This window comes from Bos javanicus, chromosome 7 (assembly GCF_032452875.1).
Source record: "Bos javanicus breed banteng chromosome 7, ARS-OSU_banteng_1.0, whole genome shotgun sequence".
Classification (NCBI taxonomy): Eukaryota; Metazoa; Chordata; class Mammalia; order Artiodactyla; family Bovidae; genus Bos; species Bos javanicus.
The window spans coordinates 33106908-33118938 of NC_083874.1; the positions used below are offsets into that span (position 1 = coordinate 33106908).

Sequence of the window (12031 nt, forward strand, 5' to 3'; positions counted from 1 at the left end):
GCCTAGAAAAAATATTTTATGGATAAAGAAGGCAAGTTTCTCTCACCAGAATGACTAAAATGAGAAAGAAAGGCAGTACCAGCTGTGAGTGAATGTGTGGAGAAACCAAAAGTCACATACACTCTTGGTGAGTATGCAAAGTGATGTCATCATCTTGCAAAACTCAGGAAAATCATTTTGCATTATTTACTAAAGCTGAATACACACTTATCTTTTGGTCCATCAATTTCTATGCTAACAAAAATGTGTACATATATTTACCAAAAGACAGACAAAATGTTTGTAGAAGAATTTTTCATAGCAGCTGCAAATAAGAAACTGCTCAAATGCCCATCAGTAGGAGATTAAACAACAGATAAAAATAAATGTTGATATATTCACACAATGAAATATACCAGTGAGAATGAAGAAACCACCACTACTCTCAAAAGTATGAATCAATCTCATAAAAATAATCTTTAGCAGAGTAATACATTTACTAGCATGCATATGGTACGTTTCTATTTATGTAAAATTGAAAGGCAGGCCAATCCAATTGATGGTGTTAAAAGCCAGGATACTTCTTAACTGCTCTGAGGCTGATGAGATTTTTTTACTTGATCTGGGTGCTCATTATGTGAGTGCATTCAGTTTTAAAAAAATTAATTCTACTGCAGCATATTATTTTTGCACTTTCCTTATGTAAGTCAAATTCCAATAAAGAGGCATGATTCAGTGTTGTCAATACTAGTGGAAATGATAATAAATTTAAAATTAACAGAGTCTGAACTAATGATGTTTTAAAGCACACATAAGCATCAATTCTCTTTTAATGTTTGGGAAAATAATAGTATGCAAATATTGGGCTGGCCAAAATGTTGATTTGTGTTTTTCTGTAAGGTCTTATGGAAAAAATTGAATGAACATTTTGGCCAACTCAATATGTTCCAAATTTTTATAAGATAGTTTAAAAAATTATTTCCATTCTAAATCTCCTTTAGAAAAGAATATACTAATATCTTAATAAAACTTGGAATTATAAAAATAAATAATATGACCCAATTTTTAAGCTTTCTTTGTGTGTAGAAATAGATATACACACACATATAAGGCTGCAGTCCATGGGATTGCGAAGAGTTGGACATGACTGAGCAACTTCACTTTCACTTTTCACTTTCCTGCATTGGAGAAGGAAATGGCAACCCACTCCCAGGGAGGGGGGAGCCTGGTGGGCTGTCGTCTATGGGGTTGCACAGAGTTGGACACAACTGAAGTGACTTAGCAGCAGCAGCAACAGCATGTACATAATATGCATGTATGAATTTATAGTACTGATGACATTCTCCCATATTTCCTTTTTAATAATCACTTGAAATGCTTTTTTTAAAAACTTATTTTAAAAATGTTCTAAAAATATAATTGCTACAGTTTTGAGGATTGTTTTCTAGACAGAAAAAATAATGTATTGAAAAGACACTCTGATTACTATTTAGTGGAAAGGAAAAATTATTGTCAATGGTTTCACCTTTGTTAGCCTATTAAAAATAAAGAATATAGAATACAATTTTATTCCTCAACTAAAGTTACTTAACAGGCTATACTCAGTCATTCATAATATATTCAGAAATACTTGGAGTGACATTATGTTGAAAAAATTCTGGAAATGAAATTATCCTTCTCTTTTTGTTATAAATGTGTAAGGACCTACCTCCTGCATTCTAAACTCTCATTGTTAAAATATTTGCTATTTGTATAACTTAAATACAAAAATTCTATGGCAAATTATGTTTTAGTTCATAAACTAGTCATAAAATGACTTTCTTTTCATATTTTAATTTGATAAATAATATTTGTATTACATATATAATCACATTCTTCAATTTTATTTATATGACAATACATGGAAGTAAAATTATTAAAATGGGAGTAAAATATAATTTATGTCTTATTCTATATGCTATAATTGTACTTATTAGAACACATACCACTCACTAGCTAGCTAAATATTGAGTAAATACTCAATTGATATTTTAAACTCTTTATATTGTGTGTTATTTAGATGTTTGAGAGAATTATAGCAATATTTGTAGAAATTGGAATTTGGGAGTAGGTAAGAAATTTAAATCTGGAAAACTCAGCAGTGGCCACAGGACTGAAAAAGGTCAGTTTTCATTCCAATCCCAAAGAAAGGCAATGCAAAAGAATGCTCAAACTACCGCACAATTGAACTCATCTCACACGTTAGTAAAGTAATGCTCAAAATTCTCCGAACAGGCTTCAGCAATACGTGAACCGTGAACTTCCAACTGTTCAAGCTGGTTTTAGAAAAGGCAGAGAAACCAGAGATCAAATTGCCAACATCTGCTGGATCATCAAAAAAGCAAGAGAGTTCCAGAAAAACATCTACTTTTGCTGTATTGCCAAAGCCTTTGACTGTGTGGATCACAATAAACTGTGGAAAATTCTTAAAGAGATGGAAATACCAACCACCTGACTTGCCTTTTGAGAAACCTATATGCAGATCTGGAAGCAACAGTTAGAACTGGACATGGAACAACAGACTGGTTCCAAATAGGAAAAGGAGTACGTCAAGGCTGTATATTGTCACCCTGCTTATTTAACTTATATACAGAGTACATCATGAGAAACACAAGCTGGAATCGAGATTGCCGAGAGAAATATCAATAACCTCAGATATGCAGATGATACCACCCTTATGGCAGAAAGTGAAGAGGAACTAAAAGGCCTGTTAATGAAAGTGAAAGAGGAGAGTGAAAAAGTTGGCTTAAAGCTCAACATTCAGAAAGTGAAGATCATGGCATCTGGTCCCATCACTTCATGGGAAATAAATGGGGAAACAGTGGAAACAGTGTCAGACTTTATTTTGGGGGGCTCCAAAATCACTGCAGATGGTGAGGGCAGCCATGAGATTAAAAGACACTTAGTCCTTGGAAGGAAAGTTATGACCAACCTAGATAGCATATTCAAAAGCAGAGACATTACTTTGCCAACAAAGGTTCGTCTAGTCAAGGCTATGGTTTTTCCAGTGGTCATGTATGGATGTGAGAGTTGGACTGTAAAGAAAGCTGAGCACCGAAGAATTGATGCTTTTGAACTGTCGTGTTGGAGAAGACTCTTGAGTGTCCCTTGGACTGCAAGGAGATCCAACCAGTCCATTCTGAAGGAGATCAGCCCTGGGATTTCTTTGAAAGGAATGATGCTAAAGCTGAAACTCCAGTACTTTGGCCACCTCATGCGAAGAGTTGACTCATTGGAAAAGACTCTGATGCTGGGAGGGATTGGGGGCAGGAGGAGAAGGGGATGACAGAGAATGAAATGGCTGAATGGCATCACTGACTTGATGGACATGAGTTTGAGTGAACTCCGGGAGTTGGTTATGGACAGGGAGGTCTGGCGTGATGCAATTCATGGGGTCACAAAAGGTCAGACCCGACAGAGTGACTAAACTGAACTGAACTGAAGGAATTTATATGACTTTTCCAAATTTAAATAATTGAATATAGGCTCAAAATGTGAAAATTCATTATGCAGTCTTTCTTTAAAATTCAATTAGATTTAGAGAAAAAGATATGCCTTTACGATAAGAAATTAAAATGACACAAATCCTGAAAACATATTAGTTACATTTCTGACTATACAAGTGGACAAGTGTTTTAGGTCTATCTTAAAATGACCAAAAAAAAGTATAGTGGAGATGGTTTGGGAGGGAATTCTCAACTGAAACATTTTAATGTCTTACAATAATTTGTAGTGTATCTCCTTCGTGAGAGCTAGGACAAGGTTGTACATGAAAAATATAAGTGAAAATTCTTGTATTTCTTAGATATAGATGTATGTTTACCTATAAAACATATCATATGAATACACACATTTATTAACTCCCTAAGATATTAATAATGAAGGATGCTGGAAAAGTTAAAAATAATTTAGTGTAGGATAATATTACAGGGCTGAATACAGAGAATAAGCAAAAGAAGAATCAAGAGGATATTCAAAAAGACAGAAGGAAACAAAACCTAAGATTTCTAGTCCAAACTCTGAATAGCAGACTGATGAATTCATATGAATTCATGGATAAAGCTGAATTAGACTAGACAATAAAAACCTTGAGCACTACTTCCTTACCTTGCCCCAAAGAAACAAAAGGATAGCTTCCCCTAGCTTCCTCAAGAAGCTGGTCCCTTTCTCTGTCCACAAGCCCCTAGGAACCTCTTGGCCTTACTGTCCTCTTATCCATGGAGGATTCTATTACATACAGGAAATAAGAGATTATTGAAGCCATGCCCTTTTTCCTCTCAACTTTTTAATTTTGCTGTCTGTTGTGAGAGAAAGAAATTCATCAAACAAGGCATTTTCTTTAGTTTCTTCCTCAGTGACTAGGAGACAAAATTTTTACAATGGACATGGTTAGGGACTTTGATTAAGAAATGTGAAAATCATTTGTAGTCATTTGTATAAATAAATTAATGTGTTAATCCCTACCTAGTGAAGTCACTATTCTGAAGACTAGCTTGGAAAATATCAGGACCACCCTTACACATTTCAGTATTAACAAAGTTAAAATCTGGGTGTTTCACATGTTTCAAGTCCATACAAATGCCTTTTCAGATCAGCAACACAGAATTTCTTCCCTAGCTATCTCAATTTCGAATTGCCTCATGAAGAAATGTTCTGCTTAGACAACTGATATTGAAGATTTATATGCTAAACACTTATTCCTCTAGACTCTGAGTTTTACACCTCAGTAATGACCAGAAAGCTGTATTCCAAGCCTCTGTTGAGTTCTCCTATTGAACTCTTATTTAAGTCTTGGTCTTAGGTCTTTGCTGAGGTCTTAGATAAGAGAAGTCCCTGTGTATTATGTCTGCAGAGGCAGATTTCTCGTGAACATGAAGAAGTTCAAACTCCAGGGCCTCTCACTTCCTTGGCAACTTCCAAGGACCTGGGAGGGGCACTAACACTAGATTCATAAAGTTGAAAGATTTGGCAAAATTTGCAAAAGTAAAATATTTTATCAACAACCTGTTAAAAGCACTTCCTGGGGCCATTCTATCTTCTCCTCTGACATACTTCACCTCTTATCTGGTGGTATTAGTGTGGCACCCAAAACACTCATAATGAAGAGAAATGTGGGTTGATAAGTTTGTTTTTTAACAAAGCTAATAAATGCTATTCATGATTTCTTTAAATTCACATAGTGCTCCAGTATATTAATACTCTGTTAGCTTCAAAAAATCAACTACATTTACAATATTATCACTGGTCACCAGAATGAAGGGATTTAGTGGGCTGCATTAGGTAGTGGTAGTGACTTTGTGGAAACAGTGGCTGACTTTATTTTGGGGGCTCCAAAATCACTGCAGATGGTGACTGCAGCCATGAAATTAAAAGATGCTTACTCCTTGGAAGGAAAGTTATGACCAACCTAGACAGCATATTCAAAAGCAGAGACATTACTTTTCTGACAAAGGTCTGTCTAGTCAAGGCTATGGTTTTTTCCAGTGGTCATGTATGGATGTATGAGTTGGAGTTTGAAGAAAGCTGAGCACCAAAGAATTGATGCTTTTGAACTGTGGTGTTGAAGAAGACTCTTGAGAGTCCACTGGAGTGCAAGGAGATCCAACCAGTCCATCCTAAAGGAGATTAGCCCTGGGTGTTCATTGGAAGGACTGATGTTGAAGCTGAAACTCCAATACTTTGGCCACCTGATGTGAAGAGCTGACTCATTTGAAAAGACCCTGATGCTGGGAAAGATTGAGAGCAGGAGGAGAAGGGGACAACAGAGGATGAGATGGTTGGATGGCATCACCAACTCAATGGACATGGGTTTGGGTGGACTCTGGGAGTTGGTGATGGACAGGGAGGCCTGGCGTGCTGTGATTCATGGGGTCGCAAAGAGTCGGACACGACTGAGCAACTGAACTGAACTGAAGTGACTTTGGTGGGAAATCGTGCTATTCCAAGCCATCCTGGCATATACTTTGCGAACTCTTCTGGTGTCAAGATACAAATCTGCAAGGCCTGAGGTCATAAAAGGACTGGCATTCAAAGAACAAGAGTCATGGAGAGGAATCGCAGTTTGAAACGTATAGAGTCATAGCTAATTTTTCAGAAATTCTTCCAAACATAAGTCAGGTAAAATTGTTACCAGAGAATTTTGTTCTCATGGGTGCCAAGTGAATATAATGTTTCTACCTGCCAAGAAAAGATTCAACCAAACAGCATAAACAATGTAAGCAACCACCATACTTTATGTTTTCCCATTTCATGAGAATGGAGGGAAATAGATTTGTGAGAATTTCCGTCTCTGCAGGAGACAGACTCACAGCACGACTATAAATGGTTACTGAGTTGGCATGTGAAGTTGCATGTTTCATGTCTCAATGTTTCAGATATTATTTTGTATATCTAACACCTCTTCTTTTGCTAACTCTGGAAATTTTAGACAAAATAGCATGTAGATTATATCCAAAGCAGTAAGTCCTGAAGTGGAAGAGATAAACCTTTCAGAGAAATAATGGATTCTTGGATCATTCAATAATCCAGTTAATGAACGTATTCCCAAATACACTGGGAAAATATTTAGACTTCTTAAATGATTTAACATCCTGATACCCCCAATGATTTAACATCAATAACTGACATTAACAAAGATAGTAAAATCCACCTGACACTGTTACCAAAGCATTGCTGACATGCTGACCACTGTATTTACTAGTGCTAAGCTGCTTCAGTCACGTCTAACTCTTTGTGACCCCCCGGACTGTAGCCCGGTGGGTTCCTCTGTCCATGGGGTTCTCCAAACAAGAATACTGGAGTGGGTTGCCATGCCCTTCTCCCGATTCAGGCATTGAACCAGCGTCTCATGCCTCCTGCACTGGCAGGCAGGTTATTTACCACTAGTGCCACTCAGAAGACCCAACCAATGTATGCTGTCAGTTTAAGAAATATTTAAGATTAGTTTGCCAAGAAAATGTGAAATATAAATTTCCTGAAATTTTACAGCTCTTATATGAAAGAACCTTGATAGGGATTTCCCAAATTTGACAACAATTCTAAAAAGGAATGATGTTACAAACAAGTTGTAAAGTTCAAGTAAATTTCTTAAAACTACCACTAATAATGAAAATGTCCAATCATGTTATTTTCTCTACAGATAATGATATAATAAAACTATTATGTACAACTGAAACTCATATAATGTGTAAAATTATACCTCAATAAAAATGTTCTAGATGCTTGTTTCTAGAGTACACGGACAACAAATATAGGAAAAAATATAGCAAGTAGTTAATGTCTGTTGTACCTTTAAAAGTTTTAATTTCTTTGTGATTTATTTTTAACTCTAAAGAAATGTTTTCTTTTCTTCCTAATTATGTACTTGTAATTGCATATCCTGTTTTATTCAATTGGAGATAATATGTTTCAGGCATCAAAAAAAACCTCCTTTTTGAGTTCCTGTGTTTCAGTAGCCTTTTCTGTTGCTAAAGAGGATGACTATGTAATTATTTTCCCAACAAAGATACTTGAGAATGGAAATTTTACATAAACCATGCAAAAGACCTCCCCAAAGACAGAAGTGGGTCATACTACTTAAATAAATATCCACAGGAAAAATTTCTGATGGATTGCGTAGATATGGTAACACTGGTCTATTCTGAGAAACTGGTATGAGTCATTGTTATTTATCCATCAAAGCTATAACTCATTATGTTTTTCTTCTTTCCTTGACTTCCAGGAAACTCAGAGGTAAGTTTTATGCTCAATAGCCAAAGAGTTCCTTAGTTCATTATTTTCTGGATGATTCTGTAGCCTATTTACCCCTAAATACCTTATAATATAACTTTGTCCCTCTCTTTTTCAGCTTTTATTAAATGGCTATATGGTTTTTAAAAGTATTTTCTATTGAATATTGCCTTTAAGTACTTTTTTGGAAATTAGCATTATATAAAGACAACAGCTAAAAAAGAAAGGCCTTTAGAATTCTTATTATAATAATAATTGCCATTTATTAAACAGTGACTCTGGCCCAGTTCTGTTATATAAATTATTTTTAATATATATATATTTAAATATAATATTTAATATATTTTATTTTGTCCCAATAATTTCTAGATCGCATTATCTTTTACTGCATTCACCAAACATGGGATAAATCTTAATAATGACCACTTTCTTAGGAATTGAATGTCACCCTTACAATTATTACACAACTTCTTTATTTAGTAGAATGGAGGGAATTTCACATGCACACACCTACCGGTGTGCATGTGTGCAGCCTTGTTAAGTATTTTAAAGGTACCAATTCCTCTGTGAAGTTGCACCTTGCAGTTCTGACAATGTGATATTATTGCAGCAGTTTAATTCAACTATCTGCTTGGCACTTTGATGAAATCAGGGAAACTCATTGTTGGGAAAAAAAAAAAAAAAAGATTACATTCCTAACTGGCTCTTGTGTGAGGCACCTATTAAATTGATGTAACTGTATGCTGTGAAGAATATTGGAGTCTTGGCAGCAAAGCCAGCCTAGGAGACTTGGTTGAATTCCTGAACTAGAAAGCCATCTGCCTTCCAGTTCTACTCTTTAGTAACAGTAGGTATTGCCTTCAGTGAAACAGATCAACTTCCTTGACTGTGCCCATCGTCTTTTCCAGAGAAAGATTTTAATATAGGCACGGAAGGGATCTCAGCGAGGGAAGCCAAACTATAAAAGGAAACTCTAAACACTGTTTCTCCAGTTACACGTTTGGAGGGTAACTGTAGTCCATGATGACCAAATGTGTGTGTATTGGAATGAAGAGTGGAAGCCAAAGCAAGTCTTTTGTCAGAATGCTGATCATGCTAACCATTCCCTTCTTAGTGATTAACAAGTCCTTTCATTGATGGAAAACAAGACACTAGGATTCCAGAACATTCTAAGAACCTTCATAGTATATGCTGTGACTACCCAGGGGACACAGTGAAAGAGAAAACAGAATCTTACTTGATGGGACCTTCTCAGTTACATGGTCTCTGCTTTCTCTTCCCTTCACATAATCAGAACAATATGACATATTGAGGGATATCTCTTGAGACCAGGAAACTTGTTCTTTCTCATTATTTCAATTCCAGGTGAGAAAAATAGACCAGAGATATGAGGACAAAAATGCATGGGGTGAAAACATTAAGAGAGTATTAATATTGCTTTTACTCTTTTGGTAGATTTTGTCCATTAGCACTGACTATAATAGTGTCTCTGTGAATATTTTCATATTTTAGTCATTTAAAAAGTTATCTTCTCCAGACTTTAACTTGAAGATAGTAAACTGATGTCAAGATGACAAAGTATCTCTGCCCAAAAAAGACGGGGAAAAAAAAAATAGTTACAGAAAACTAAGCCTAGTAAAATTGTACCAGCACAATGATTAGAAGGCAAGAAAAGAACTTAATAGAAGTTTCAAAATGTTGCTATGTCTTGATCTGGGGCAGTCTAAGCAGCTCTGAATTCTGCTCAGTTTGTGTTAGTAAGTGTGATGGGGATTAGATAAGAAAACAGTACTTCCCCCTCCCCAAATATCACTAATCATTTCACTCAGGAGACTAATAGAAAACACAGCATGAGATTAGGGATTCTGGAAGAGGGAGGAGGTGGATATTTCCACTTGCCCTCTCCTGAGTCCCTGCAAAGGACAAGGAAAACCACTGTACATTACCATTTTGATGATTCCCTAACAGATATCAAACTGTTAGGGGAAATCTAAACATGCCCACAAAATACTCAGAGCTAACTAACCACAATTTAATCAAACAGAAGTTGTAAGATGAAATACATAAGCAAGAATTGGAGAGCAAATTGGAAACAGGCATTGCTGACAGAGATCCTTCCCTCCTATCTCCTCAAACCCACCCCCCAGACTTTTAATTCAATTGGCAAAACACATGTAATGCATGTATTTCTCTCCTCTATTGTTGGCAAATAGAAATGACTGTATTGAGAGAACAACTGGCCAGGGTGAATGGGTCAACTTCTTTGAGTTGAGTTAGGGAAATTATCTGAAGTCAGGGGCCATTCCCAAACTGGACATGGATGCCTCCCAGGCACTGTGAAATGAGTACAGGTCCGGGACATGTAACAAAGCTTGGATGCAATCAGATGCAGAGACCACAGATTCCTGTTGAACCCATCTGGGGCTCTGCAGCCTTCTCTACCCCCAGTCCATGTGCTACAGAAATTCAATTATCGACATGGATCTCAAAGGGAAGACAGTTTTCAGATAAGGGATGAATCAAGTAGAACTTACTCTGCAGTTTTAGTACAAATAAAGGGTAATTGTCACATCACCAAGTTAGGTAAGAAGAAGATGAAGAAAAAAAGGCAGCATTTAGGCAGCATTACTGCAGCAAAAACATAAAGGAAATACAAGGACCATGGAATGTAATGACTAGAAGTGAATTTGCCTTGAAAGAAAACAGAACCCAAGAATTTAGAAAAACTCAAAAACCTTACTGGTCCACAAACAGTCCCTAATAAGACACCAACTCTTAAAATACTAGGTTTGTACCTTAAGAGAGAATGCTGAAATACAGTTTGAAATCAGAATTGTTATTAGGGGTAAAAAATTAAATCTATATTAAAGGATAAAAGTAAACTACTTCAAAAAAATTTTTTTTTGTAAGTGACAGATGTAGAAGCAAAATTAATTGAGCTTTGCTAGATAATCAGGTAATTTATACCAAATAAACTTATTTATATGTAGTCTAGGAACAATACTTTGGCAATCTAATGCGAAGAACTGACTCCTTGGAAAAGACCTTGAGGCTGGGAAAGATTGAAGGCAAAGAAGAAGGGGATGACAAAGGATAAGATTTGATGGACATGAGCTTGAGTAAGCTCCAGGAGTTAATGGACACGGAAGCATGTGTGTAGCAGTCCATGCAGTCACAAAGAGTCAGACACGACTGAGTGACTGAACTTAGGATTAATAGCCTGTTTCTCACTACATCTTTGAAAAAATAGAGTCACCATAGCTAACTAATATTTTTCAGTTTAAAAAATCAGTTTCTTGTAGACAGCATTCATCCAGTCTGTGTCTTTTGGTTGGAGCATTTAATCCATTTACATTTAAAGTAATTATTGATATACATGTTCCTTTTGCCATTTTTTAAATTGTCTGGGGTTTGTTTTTGTAGATCATTTTCTTCTCTTTTATTTCCTGACTATATAAGGTCCCTTGAATTGTTGTAAACATTTGTTGTAAAGCTGGTTTTGTGGTGCTGAATTCTCTTAACTTTTGCTTGTCTGAAAAGCTTTTGATTTCTTCATCAATTTTGAATGAGATCCTTGCTGGGTACAGTCATCTTGGTAAATTTTTCCCTTTCAGTACTTTAAATATATCCTGGCATTCCCTTCTTCCCTGCAGAGTTTCTGCTGAAAGATCAGTTGTTAAATGTATGGGGTTTCCCTTGTATGTTACTTGTTGTTTTTCCTTTGCTGCTTTCAGTATTCTTTCTTTGTGCTTAGTCTTTGTTAGTTTGGTTAGTATGTGTCTTGGAATGTTTCTCCTTGAGTTTGTCCTGTATGGGACTCTTTGTGCCTCTTGGGCTTGATTGATTATTTCCGTTTCCATGTTGGGGAAATTTTCAACTATAATCTCTTCAAAAATTTTCTCATCCCTTTCTTTTTCTCTTCTTCCTCTGGGACCTCTATAATTTGAATGTTGGTGTGTTTAAGAGGTCTCTGTGGAGAAGGAAATGGCAACCCACTCCAGTGTTCTTGCCTGGAGAATCCCAGGGATGGGGGAGCCTGGTGGGCTGCCATCTATGGGGTTGCACAGAGTTGGACATGACTGAACTGACTTAGCAGCAGCAGCAGCAGAGGTCTCTGAGACTATCCTGTTTTTAAAATCCTTTTTACTTTATTTTGCTCTTCAGCAGTTATTTCCACCATTTTATTTTCCAGCTCACTGATCTACTTCAGATATTTTGCTATTGAGTCCATTTGGAATATTTTTAACTTCAGTAATTGTGTTGTTTGTTTGTATGTTTGTTCTTT

The 12031-nt window shown here is 36.2% G+C and overlaps 1 long non-coding RNA gene across 1 annotated transcript in view; it reads left to right on the forward strand.

Moving 5' to 3' along the window:
• The first annotated feature begins 8473 nt into the window (after positions 1-8473).
• The window catches only part of LOC133251029 (uncharacterized), a 95862-nt gene continuing 92304 nt past the window's right edge, over positions 8474-12031 (forward strand). Inside the window, exon 1 of the long non-coding RNA XR_009737492.1 lies at positions 8474-9111. This is a non-coding gene — a long non-coding RNA (uncharacterized LOC133251029). The remainder of the gene's footprint in view (positions 9112-12031) is intronic.